Source organism: Callospermophilus lateralis, chromosome X, assembly GCF_048772815.1.
Source record: "Callospermophilus lateralis isolate mCalLat2 chromosome X, mCalLat2.hap1, whole genome shotgun sequence".
Taxonomy (NCBI): Eukaryota; Metazoa; Chordata; class Mammalia; order Rodentia; family Sciuridae; genus Callospermophilus; species Callospermophilus lateralis.
Window position 1 is genome coordinate 111,229,921 of NC_135325.1, and position 14,059 is coordinate 111,243,979.

Here is a 14,059-nt window from a genome sequence, read left to right on the forward strand (position 1 = left end):
CCACAAGCAGAAAAATGAAACTGGACCCCCTACCTCTTACCAGTTACAAAAATCAATTCAAAATGGATTAAAATCTTCAACATAAGACCTGAAACTGTGAAACTCTGAGAAGGAAACATAGGGGAAATGCTTCAGGACATTGGAATTGGGCACAGACTTATTTATTTATTTTTTGGATATGACACCAAAAGCACAAGAAACAAATCCCCAAGTAGGCAAAAGGGATTGCAACAAATTTAAGTTTCAACATAGCAAAGGAAACAATCAACAGAATGAGAGACAATCTACAACATGGGAGTAAATATTTGCAAACTATACATACATCTAACAAAGGTTTAATATCTAGAATTTATAAGAAAATCAAGCCAATAGAAAAAAAAATCCAATTTAAAAAGGAGCTAAAGATCTGAACAGTCATTTCCCAAAAGAATACATACAAATGGCCCACAGGTATATGAAGAAATGCTCTACACCACTAACCATCAGATAAATGCAAATAAAAACTAAAATTATATATCATTTACACCAGTTAGAATGGTCATTGTCAAAAAAATAACAAATGCTGATCAGGACATGGAGAAAGGGTAAATGTAAATTAGTGTTGGTGGAAATGTAAATTAGTACAGCATTATGAAAAACTGTATGAAGTTCCTCAAAAAACAAAAAATAAAATAAAACTACTACAGAGGGCTGGAGATGTGGCTCAGTGGTAGAGAGTTTACCTGGCATACATGAATCCCTGGGTTTGATCCCCAGCACAGAAAGCAAACATTTTCACATGCAATATTCACTGTTGTAATTGTCAAAATCAATAATTTTAGTAAATTTACAGGGCTATACAACCATCACCACAATCCACCACACATTTTCCATCAACCCAAGGATATCTCTGTGTCCATATACAATTATTCTCCATTCCTGCAAGCCTAGGCAACAGCAAATGAATCTATTTTCTGTTTATATAGATTTGTCTTTTCTATATATTTAATATAAATTAAATAATAACAGTATGTGGGTTTTTTTGCATCAGGTTTCTGAAAATTTTCAAAGTTTATCTATGTTGTAACATGTGTCAGTAGTTTGTTCTTTTTATTGATAAATTGCATTCCACTGAATGAAACAACATTTTATTCATCCATTCACCAGTTGATAATTTTTTTTTTTTTTTTGGGTACCAGGGACTGAACCCAAGGGCACTTCAGCACTAAGCCAAATCCCCTGACGGCATCTTGCTAAGTTGCTCAGAGCCTCACTAAGTTCCTGAAGATGGTCTCAAACTTGGGATCCTCCTGCCTCAGCCTCATGAATCACTAGGATTAGAGGTATGTGCCACCATGCCCAGCGTTGATGAATCATTTCTAATTGTTGACTGCTATAAACAAAGCTTATGTGAATATCTGTACATTCATTGTCCATTACTATTGCAAGTATCTGAGATGATCAGCTTATCACAAGAAGAGATTTGTTTGGGTTTATAGTTTTGCAGTTTCCAGTCCATGACTGGTGGGCCCCATTGCTTTGGAGCCTGTGGCAAGGCACCACATCATGGCAGCATTATGTGGCAAAACCATGTACTTCATGGCCAGGCCACAAAACCGAGAGAGGAAAATAAAAGGGCTAGGGTCCAAATATCCTCTTCAAAGATATGCACACAATTACTAGAAGGCCTCCCACTAGGTCCTATCACATAAATGTTTCACCATTTCCCAGTAGCACCACAGGATGTGAACCAAGCCTTTAACATGTTCTTTGCAGGACATTCAAAAGTCCAGCTATAGAACTATCTATAAATCTGCCTGTGAATATATATTTTTCATTTATCTTTCATTTACAACTAGAAATGGAATTTCTGTGTTATACAATAACTTTATGTTGAAGTTTTAAGGAACTCTTAAATTTTTTCAGAGCCTTACCATATTATATTTCTATCAGTAATGAATATAGTTTCCAATTTCTCCACATTTTTTCTATAACTTGTTATTTAACATCTGTCCTTTTTATCATAGTCATACTGGCAAGTGCATTTTATTTGTATTCCCCTAATGAGTAATATTAAACACCTTTTCACATGCTTATTTAGTCATTTTGTATCTTCTTTGGTTAAATGTCTCAAGCCTTTTGCTTACTTTTAAGTTGGGTATTGTTATTATTTTAAAATAGTTCTTTTCATTTTCTGGATGTAAGTCCTTTATCATATATGACTTGTAAATATTTTCTCTCAGTCATTGTCTTATCTCCTTGTTTTCTTTATTGAGTATTTTGAAACACAAGTTTTCCTTATTTATGAATTATAATTTTCCCATTTTTTTCTATTATGCTTTTGGTGTATTATGTAAGTTTTTATTTTACCTGATCCAAGGTCATGAAGATTTTCTCCTGATGCATTTTAAAAGTTTGATAGTTTTAGGCTGCATATTTAGGTCCAGATCCATTTTGAGGTGATTTATGCATGTTTTAAGGGAAGGATCTAAATTTATGTTTTGTTTTGTTTTGCAGGTTGATATCCAATTGTCTAAGCACCATTTGTTGAACAGACCGTTCTTTCCATGTTTAATTATATTGGTATTCTTGTTGAAAATCAAATTACTATAAATGTAAGGATTTGTTTCTGTACTCTCAGTTTTCTTCCATTGATCTACACATCTATCCTAGTATCAGTACCATATGGCTAGATAACTGTAGCTTTTAGTGAGTTTTGAAAATGGGCAATCTAAAACCTCCAAATTTATCCTTCTTTCTCAAAATCCTTTTGTGTCTTTTGCATTTCAATATAAATTTTAAAATTAGATTGTCAATTTCTGCAAAAATGCCTACTGAAATCTTGATAGGGTTGGCACTGAATCATAAATCTGGGAGAATTGCCATCTTAATAATATTGAGAATTTCAATCCAAGGAACATGAATTTCTCTCCAATTATTTATGTCTTCATTAATTTCTTCCAGCAATTTTCTGGTAGTGATGGGGATGGAACCCAGGGTCTTGCACATGCTAGGTAAGCACTATACCACTGAGCCACATCCCCTACTCTTTACAGCACTGTTTTGTAGTTTTCAGTGCACACTTAGTTTTACACTCATTTTATCAAATTTACTTCTAAGTATTTTATTCTTATTATAATATTGCTTTCTTAATTTCATTTCAGTATTATTCACTGCTAACATATAGAAATACAATTGGTTTTGAACTTAAATATTTTATTTTTTGATTAACACACTTTACTGAAATTGTGTATTAATTCTATTATTAATTCTGTGTTTCTTAGAATATTTTTGTGTGCAAAATTATATCATCTGTGAATAGAGATATCTTTACTTCTTCTTTTCTAGTCTGGATGACTTTTATGGTTTTTTTTCTTGCATCATGCCACTAGATAGAAACTTCACTAGAATGTTGAGAGTGGATATTCTTGTCTTATTCCTGATCTGAAGAGAAAAGAATCCAGTCTTTTATCATTAAGTGTGAATTAACTGTAGATTGTTGAGGGTATAAAAGCTGCCCCATGAAAGAGTGTTGGATGCTGAGAAATGTTTTTTCCTGCATTTATTAAGACAATATGTGAATTTTTTCCTATATTAATATGGTATGTAATGTTAATTCATCTTTTGGATAGTGAACCAACTTTTTCTGAGATAAATCTCACTTGGTCATGGTTTATAATCTTTTCTATGTCACAAGATTTATTTTGCTAATATTTTGTAGCTATATTCCTGATACTGAGCTGTAATTGTGTGTGTGTGTGTGTGTAAAATACTTTTCTCTGGCTTTGATAACAGAATAAGATTTGCCTCACAGAATGAGCTAGGAGCTAGGATTACAAGTGGTACACACTTGTAATCCCAGCCACTTGGGATGCTGAAGCAGAAGGATCACAAGTACAAGACCAAACTCAGCAACTTATCGAGATCCTGGGGATGAAACTCAGTGACAGTACTCCTGGACTTAACGCCCAGTAAAAAACAAAAGAGTGAGCTGGGAAATGTTCTTTTCTCCTTCATTCCTTCATTTCCGGAAGAGTTTGTAATGGATTGGTATTATTCTCTAAATGTTTGGAAGAATTCACCTGAAAAGCTCTGTGGGCTTAGGCTTCTTTTTGTGAGATTTTAAATTCAAAACCAAATTTCTTTACTTGCTAAGATGTATTGATTTTTTTAAGATTTCTATTTGAATCGATTTCAATGTGTGGTTTCCTAGGAATTTGTCCATTTTGTTTAATTTATTCACATGAAGTCATTTATAAAATTCCCTCACAATCCTTTTAATTTCTGTAACATCAGTTGCAATGCCTCCTCATTATTCTTAATTTTAGTAATATTCATCTTCTCTTTGTTTTTTTTTTTAATTTTTTAAAGTTGTAGATGGATGCAATACCTTTTATTTAATATTTTTTATCAAACCCAATGCCTCACATATGCTAGGCAAGGGCTTTACCATTGAGCTACAACCCCAGCCCCTCTTTGATATTTTTCTTGGTCAGTCTAGCTAATTTTAAAAAATATATTTTTAATTGTTGTCAACGAACATTTATTTTATTTGTTTATTTGTGTGCATTGATGAGAATTGAACCCAGTGCCTCACACATGCAGGCAAGCACTCTACCACTGAGCTACAGTCTTGCTAAATTTAAATCAAGTTTGTTAAACTTTGCAAGGAATCAACTTTTGGCTTTATTAGTTTTTCTCTACTATTCTGTTTTCTATTTATTTGATCTTCACTCTAATATTTGTTATTTTGGATTAGTTTGCTTTCTTTTTCTAATTTTGTAAGGTCAAACCTTAGGTCACTGATTTGAGATCCTTTTAGTCTTTTGTAATTTAGATATCTTCAACTATAAATTTCCCTCTAAACACTGTTTTAGTTGCATCCCCAAATTCCATTATCTTGTTTTTGTTTTCGGTCACCTAAAAATATTAATCTTTCTTGCGATTTCTTCTTTGACACATAGATTATTTAGAAGTATTTGATTTCCAAATACTTGTGAGTCCCCAAGTATTCCTTTTGCTGTTCGATTTCTGATGTAATTTCAATGTAATCAGAAAACATACTTTGTAATTTCTCATTTACTACATGCAATGAAACTTATGGCTTAGTATATGGTCAGTCCTTGATAGTGTTTCATGTGCATTGAGAAGAATGTATATTCTGCTACTGTTAGGTGGACTGTTCCATAGATGTTAGATCAAGTTGGCTGCCAGTGTAAGCTCAAGTCCCTGCTATCTTTGTTCTATCTATTACTGAAAATAATAAGGAAGTCATGAACTAGTACATTTATATTTCTCTTTTCAATTCTTCAGTTTTCTTTTTGTATTTGGGGACTCTATTGTTGGATGTATGCATGTTTAAAATTATATATTCCTAATGAATTGACATTTAATCATTATAAAATGTCCTTCGTTGTCCCTAGTAATATTTTTTATCTTAAAGTCTATTTTACCAAACAAATTTGCATGGGGTATTGTTTGTTTGTTTTCTAGTAATGGGGATTAAACCTGGGCCTCACACATACTAGGCAAGCACTTTACTACTGAGCTACATCTCAGCCCTGAAAATACACTTTGAGTATATCATTCCACTGCTTTGTGGCCTCATCTGTTTCTGCTGGGAAGCCAGATGTTAATCCACATGTTTACCACATGTGTAGATTCATGGAATCATCACCACAACCCAAATGAATTGTTCCATTATCACAAAGCCCTTTCATGCAGTCTCATTATAGCCACATTCAGCCCCTCCCTTGCCCTAATTCCTAACTTTTGGCAACCAGTAATCTGTTTGCCATCTCTATTATTTTGTCATTTATAACGAATGTGATCCTGCAATCTGTACATGTGGAAAAATGAGAATTCATACCCCATTTGAATCAAATGTATGATATGTCAAGATCATTGTATTATCTTGAGCAACTAATAAAAAAAGAAAGAAAATTTTCAACATATTTGTGTCTTTGAAACTAAAGCATGTCTATAAACAGCAGATAGTTAGATCTTCTTGTCCCCCCCCCACATATCTATCTTTAATTGGGTTGTTTAACCCATTTACATTTAATCTTATTATTGGTGGGATTGGATTTATGTTGACCATTTTGCTTATTTTTTCTACATGTCTCATTCTTTTTGTTCTCTGTTCCCCTTTTATTGCCTTATCCTGTATTAAACACAGTTTCATTGCACTTTTTAAACTTCTTTCTCAAATAAGTTCACTATTTTTGTTGTTATTTTTCTTAGTGGTTGATCAAGTCTTTTGCACTAACCCACATAGTTATCATTTGTGGTATTCTTCAATTTTTCTTGTGGTTTCAAATTACTGTTAGGTGTCATTTACTTACTTTAATATTGTTTTACTCTCTCCTCCCCTGTGCTATTGTCACATATATCACATCTTTATTTTAAAAGCATGAGTATAATTTTTAAATATTTATATTATTTTAAGTGCATTAAAATAGATAAATTACATTTATAATCTGTTTGCCATTTCTATTATTTTGTCATTTTGAGAATTTTATTTACATATAGTTATACATTAATTAAAATTCTGAGGCTGACATTTTTCACTTACTTCAATATTTCACTGAGTTTTTCTAGGCAGTTGTGGTTATCAATAATTCATTGTTGGGGCTGGGGTTGTAGCTCATTGGTAGAGTGCTGGCCTCGCAAATGTGAGGCCCTGGGTTCAATCCCCAGTACCACATAAAAATGAACAAATAAAAATAAAGATATTGTGTCCATCTACAACTAATTTTTAAAAAAAAATAGTTCATTGTTCGTTATTCTTGCATAACATTCCATGATATGGGTACAGTATATTTTCTTTGACCATTCACCCACAGAAGCACATTTGAGTTATTTGCACTTTGGGCTATTATGAATAAAGTTGCTTTAAATGTTCATATATAAGTTTTTTATGAACATAAAGTTTTCGTTTCTCTGAAATAAGTGGCCATGAGTGTACTTGCTGCATCATATGGTAAATGTAAGTATAGTTTTTTAGGAAACTAACAAAATATTTCCTCAGAGTGGTTATACCATTAGTATGTGCCAGTATATAATATCTGTAATTTTTAAAGTTTTAGTTAACCTGATATATGTATAGTGATATACTGTTGCATTTTAAGATTTTCATTTATCTGATGCTTAATGATGTTGGTCTTCTTATATGCTGACTTGTCATTTATTTCTGTGAAATATGTTTATCTTTTGCTTAAATTCTAATTGGGTGGTTTATTTTTTACTATTGAATATTGAAGGTTGTTTATACATTCTAGATGTGAAGACTTTGTCAGATATGTGTGGTTTGCAAATATTTCCTCCCAGCTGTAAGCCTGTCTTTTTGTCCTCTTAAGAGGGTCTTTTGCAAAACAAAATCTTTATTTTGATGAAGTCCAATTTATCCATTTCTTTCTTTTGGAGTTTATGCTTTGGCATTAAATAAAAAAACACTTCATCTAGCCTTAAGTCTCAAAGATCTTGTCATATTTATCTTCTAAAAATTCTATGGTTTAAGCCAGCAAGGTGGCACATACCTGTAATCCCAGTGGCTTGGGAGGCTGACAGGAGGATCGTGAGTTCAAAGCCAGCCTCAGCAACAGTGCAGCACTAAGCAACTCAGTGAGACCCTGTCTCTAAATAAAATACAAAATAGGGATGGGATGTGGCTCAGTGGTCGAGTGCCCCCGAGTTCAATCCACAGGACAAAAAAAAAATGTGTAGTTTACATTTTGTATTTAAATATGAGACCTATTTGGAATTAATTTTGTAGAAAGCATGAAGTTTATAGGTCAGTGTTAGTTTTCTCTTTAGATGTCCAATTGTTCCAGCACCTTTTGTTGAAAAGGATAGTCTTTGTCCATTGAATTACTGTTATGTCATTGTTAAAAATCATTTAAGTGGGTCTATTTCTGAGTTCTTTATTCTGTTCCATTGGTTTCTGTGCTATCCCTCTACTAATACCACATTGTCTTGATTACCATAATTATGTATCAAACTTTACTACCAAGTAGAGTCATTCCTCCCACTTTATTATTTTCCAATTTTGTTTTATGTATTTTAGGTCCTGTGCCTTCCTAAACAAATCTTACAATGAGCTTTTATATATTTTCTGCAATAATTGAATGATTATATTCTTTTCTTCCTTAGTCTATTGATATGGTGGATTATGTTAATTGATCTTTGAATAGAAACCAGTCTTGCATTACTGAAATAAACCTCAAAATTTGCTTTAATCAGTGTTCTCCAGAATATATATATTATAAACATATATATGTGCATGTGTGTGTGTGTGTGTGTGTGTGTGTAGAGAGAGAGAGAAAGGGGGAGAAACTGTCTTAATTACAGAGGCTGAGAAGTCACACAATAGGCCCTCTCTGCAAGCTGAAGAATCAGGGAAGCCTGTAGCATGGACCAGTCCAAGTTTGTAAGTCTCAAAACAAGGGAAATTGATGATGTAACTCTCAGTGCAATGCCAAAGGCCCAAGAGCCAAAGGAGTTGCTGGTATGAATTCTGAAGCTCAAAGGCCAGAGAACCTAGAGTACTGACATTCAAGGGCAGAAGGAGGCATCCCAGCTCAGAAAGAGACAGCAAAAATTTGCCCTTCCTCAACTTTTTTGTTCCATTTAGGACCCCAACTGACTGGAGGGTGCCCACTCAAATTGAAGGCAGATTTTCCCCATTCAGCCCACCAACTTAAATGCCAGTCTCCTTTGAAAATACCCTCATAGATACACCCGGAATCCCTTTCACCTAGGTATCTCTTTCACCCAATGTGCTAAAACATGTGATAGTCAAAAGTGATCCTACCCAAATATTCATCAATAGATGGATAATAAACATAAAGTGATATATCCATTCAATGGAATGTTATTTGATTGTCAAAAATCTATGAAGTGCTGGTATAGAGCCAGATTAACTTTGAAAACACGTTAAAGGAAAGAAATCAATCCCAAAAGGCTACATAATACTCTGGTTTCTCTTCAGATCGTATAAATCTTTCGCCTTTTACCAAAAGGCTACATACTGAATGATTCAATTTTCATGCAAGTACAGAATAGGCAAATCCATAGAAATAGAAAGTGACTGTGAATAAGTATGGGGTTTCTTTTTGGGGTGGTGAAAGTATTCTCAAAATAGTGGTGATGGTTGCACAACTCTCTAAATAAAGTAAAAGCCATTGAATCATACACCTTAAATGGTAAGTGATAGCTCAATAAAACTGGTATGTACAAAATATTTGTCTATGGGTCCCACATGTTGAGATGCTGCATTTTCATTTTCATGCAACTAAATTATTTTTAAATCTCCTTTGAGACTTTCTCTGACCCGTGATTATTTAGCAGTAAGTGATTTTCCTTTTGCATTTCTGCTATTGCTTTCTAGTTTGGTTCCATTACAGAGTACATACACCATGTGGCAGGCAGCATTATGACCACCTAAAGATGTGTCTTAATCCCTGGAACCTGTGAATATATTGTGTTATATGACAGAGGAATTAAAGTTGCTAATTGTTTACTTTGAATAAGGAGATTATCTTGGCATATTGTTTTAGTTTGGATATATCTCCCAAAATCTCCTCTCTCAATGCAGGAATGCTTAGAAGTGACAATACCAACCATAGCAACTATCTCATCTTGTCACTTCCTGTCCCCAACCCTTTTTGAGACAGGGCCTAGATAAATTGTCTATGCTGACCTCTAACTTGCAACCTCCTGCCTCAAACTCCAGGATATCTGGGATTACTGTTTTTGTTTTGTTTTGTTTTATTCTATGTTGCACACTGTGGGTGAGACATTATAAGGAAGCTGGTTTATGTTGCATCTTTTGAAGAGTACTGAGTTTCCAAGAGGCAATTAATTTACTTGATCCTTTATCCAGGTGAGGTAAATTTAGGCTTTATTAGGGCAGATATAGAGTAGTCCTTACTCTAGGGAGTGGTTCTTTCTCCTTAAAATGTAAATGGAATGACTGGGGTTTTAAAGTTCTCTCCACTCTGTTTAAATCAGAATTCCATTATCTCCCAGCACTGTGCCACCTCTAGTATCTACATTCTTCTCTCAACCCCACTGCTGATTTCTTCCAGGCTTCACAGAATGTCACACTCTGTATATGCAGTCCAGCCCTCAACAAATACCCCAAGAGGAAACCCCACAATGACTTCTAAAGGGCCCTGGGTATATCATTCTCTGAAATCCAAATTCTGAATTCTGCTCTATTACGAACACTATGCTGTGCTTGGACTGTACCTCCTGGTGCTACAGTGAGAAAATTTCCCTCAGGCAGAGAACTAGAGTGAACATGGGGCTGCTCTCATGTGGTTTCCCTTTCTTGGGGATTGTTCTCTTATATTTATTGTGCAATGCCTGAAAATAGTTGCCTCATTAGTTTGTTCAGTTTTATAAGTCACTTAGGATGAGACTCAGAACTCTATAAAGAATGAAGTTCTAGGTCACACTACCAAGTACCACCATTCACTGGTTAAAAAGGAATATAAAATAAATTTATTTAGAAAAAAACATTATAAATACCAATTGTGGCCTTGTGACTAGTTAACTAACCAAGGATTGTGGATTCCAATTAAATTCTTTCCCTTACTATATCATACTCTGGTTTTCTTTTTTCCCAATATCTGATGTATAATGTTGGGGATAAATTTAACAAGTTTACTCCATGTGTTGGAACATTTGGTGGTAAGATTCCAGAGATTCTGGGCTGGGGGTGTGGCTCAAGCGGTAGAGCGCTTGCCTGGCATGCACACGGTACTGGGTTTGATCCTCTGCACCACATAAAAATAAAATAAAGATGTGTGTCCACCAAAAACTAAAAAAAAAAATATTAAAAGATTCTCTAAAAAAAGATTCCAGAGATTCTGCCCTTGGAGTTGTATGTAATTATTCACAAAATATTGGTTTATCTTCCTTTGGGGTGGCAACAGAGCAGCACATTTGGGATTGTAAAACTATTAGGCAGTGACGTTTTTGAAAGAATAGGTATTGAGGATAAAGTGTATGCATTCATTTTTTAACACGTATTTGTCTAACTTCTACTATGTACCAGGCACCATTTTAGGCTTTGGGGATACATCAATTTAAAAAAAAAAATAGATCACTGATCTCATAGAGATTATGTACTAACCAGGAAAGTGAGAAAATAAACAATGGATACAAAAATAGGTAAATTATGTAGTGTTATCAGTCCATTTTTCATTGCTTTAACAAAATGCCCAAGACTGGGTAATGTATAAAGAAAAGAGTTTATTTAGCTCACAGGTTTGGAGTCTGAAAGTCCAAGAAGCATGTTGCTAACTATGGTGAGGGCCTCAAAACAGATAGTATCATAGTGGAAGCACGCACAAGAGATGACATGGAATGACAAGAAGCCAGAAAATAAATGAGAAGTCAGTCTTGCTGTTTTATAACAACTCTCTGATGAGAACGAACCAGGGTCCCACAAGAATTACATCAATTCCTTCCAAGCAGTGCCCCCAATAACCTAATTAGTTTTAACCAGACCCTACCTCTTAAAGGTGCTACACCATCTCATCTCCCAATACTACCACACTGAGGACCAAGTTCCCCCACATAAACTCTTGGGGGACATACTTGAACTATACCTAACCATAGCAAATATTACATTAAAAATGTGGTAAGAGTTATAGGGTAACATAACTAGAGTAGGGTGATAGAGTTTCAGGCATACTGAGCATGATATAAAAGGGAATGGACAGGCTGCAGTATTAAATAGGACAGTTATTGTAGGCCTCATTGAGGCAAGACGTTAGTAGACTCAGGAAACAAGAAAATAGTCAAGTAGGAATCTGGGAAGAAGATTGATTCAAAAAGAGAGAATAGCCAGAGCAAAACCCCTAGGGCCACACAGTACATGAGTAGTTTAGGAACACCAAGAAAACAAGAATGTCTGTACTAAAGTCAGTAAGTAGGGTGGGGGATAATAGCAGATAATGTTACAGATTATTAAGGGCCCTGAAAGTCATTGTAAAGATGCTTGCTTTTATTCTGAAAGAAATGAGGAGTAATTGTTAAGTTTTTAGCAAAGAAGTGATATATTTTTAAGGACCACTTAGGCTGGTTACTGCTTTTAAAATGGTTGGGGGTTAGGGGGCAAGTAAAAGACCAGTCTGAAGAATGTTGAAAAGAATGTTGAAAGAGTAGATAAGAAAGGGTAGTGGCTTTAACTATGATAGTAGCAATGGTAATAGTGAGAAGTGGTAGAATTCTGGATATATTTTTAAGGAGGCTCACATAAAATTTCCTGTCAAATTAGATGTAATATGTAAGAAAGATGAGTCAACGATTACCCTAAAGATTTTTGCCAACATTTGAAGAGTTCAGGGGGGAAAGAAGTTTTGAACTCTTGCTACGCCTGGTGGTCTAATCCCAGTGACTTGGGAGGCTGAGGCAGGAGGATCGGCAATTCCAACCAACTTCAACACAAGTGAAGTACTCAGCAACTCAGTGAGACCCTGTCTCTAAATAAAATACAAAATAGAGCTGGGGATGTGGTTCAGTGGTTGAGTGTCCCTGAGTTTAATCCCCAGTACCCAAAAAGTGTCGGGGAGGGCTAGGGATATGGTTCAGTGGTAAAATGTCCTTGGGTTCAATCCCTAGTACCAAAAATAAAAAATAAAAAAGGCTACTACCCCAATACTACCAAAAATTTTTTTGGACCCATTGCCTTTGAGATGTAGATATTCAATGATGTCAATATGAGTCTGGAGCTAGAGAAGAGGTCTGAGATAGTTGATACGGATTTATAGGTGCATAGATGACATATAAAGCTAAGAAACTAGATGAGAACACTTAGGCAGCACATGTAGAAAGGAGAACTAAGGACTGTGCTTTGGGGAACTCCTATGGTATGAGGTTAGGGAAAAGGATCCACAAAAGATTGACCAGGAAGGTGAAAGAAAAACTAAGAAAATGTGGTATACTAAAATCCAAATGAAGAAATTCTATCAGTGAGGAAGGAGTGAAACAATTGAGTAAAATGCTGCTGAGGGTCAAGTGAAGATTAGAGTTGATTTAGCCATGTGTAGGTCACTGGTGACCTTGACAAGAGCCATTTCAGTGGAGTGATAAGTCAACATGTGAATGGAGTGGATTAAAAAGGATGTAAGAGGAAGAACTTGCGACAGCAGGCATAGTTGTATTGTAAAGGAGAACAAGGAAATGGGGTGGTATGTGGATGCTGCAGTGTACTGGATTTTCATTATTGTTGATTTTACTGTTCCATGTCCACCCTGCCTTTTCTTGATACATCAGCTTATTTGGGGGGATTTACTTCTTCCTCACTGAATACTTCATTCATGGGACCTACACCTGCACTCAAGCAGTAATGTTGCTGGAGGAAAATACACAAGCATGCTGACTGGTTTCTCTATAAATTTATGATACAAATCTCAGTGGGAATCAACAGTACCAAATACTTCTCTAGTTTGTTCAATTTGTAACTTTTCAAAATGACTTTTACTAACTCTCCTTAGACTTCCATCCCTCCATCCTGCTCACTCTCAGCTAACTACACAACTAAAAGCAGTAATATATGAATACATGACCAGTAAACTCTATATCATGTACAACCACAAGAATGGGATCCTAATTAGAATAAGTTATACTCCATGTATATCAAACTATACTCTACTGTCATGTATAAAGAATAAAAAACAATTAAAAATTTTCCTTATTGTCCCACAATTAAATCTACTAACATTTCAAAATGCACACCCACATTCTAAGTATATGCACATGCACACACAGTACTGGGGATTGAACCCAGCGGTACTCCTACCACTGACCTATATCCCCAGTCCTCTTTGTTTTAAAACAGGGTATCACTAAATTGTTCAGACTGCCCCTGAACTTGTGATCCCCCTGCTCAGCCTCCCAAATTGCTTGGATTATAGGTGTGTGCCACCACCCCTGGCTTTGTACACTCACATTCTTTGCTTTTCCTCCTTTTATAGTAGATGAAGCATTTCTGCCCATAATGCTTGTCAAAAACTGGTGCTTTGGGGATTAAGTTTCAACATGAATTTTGGAGGGGACACAAACATTC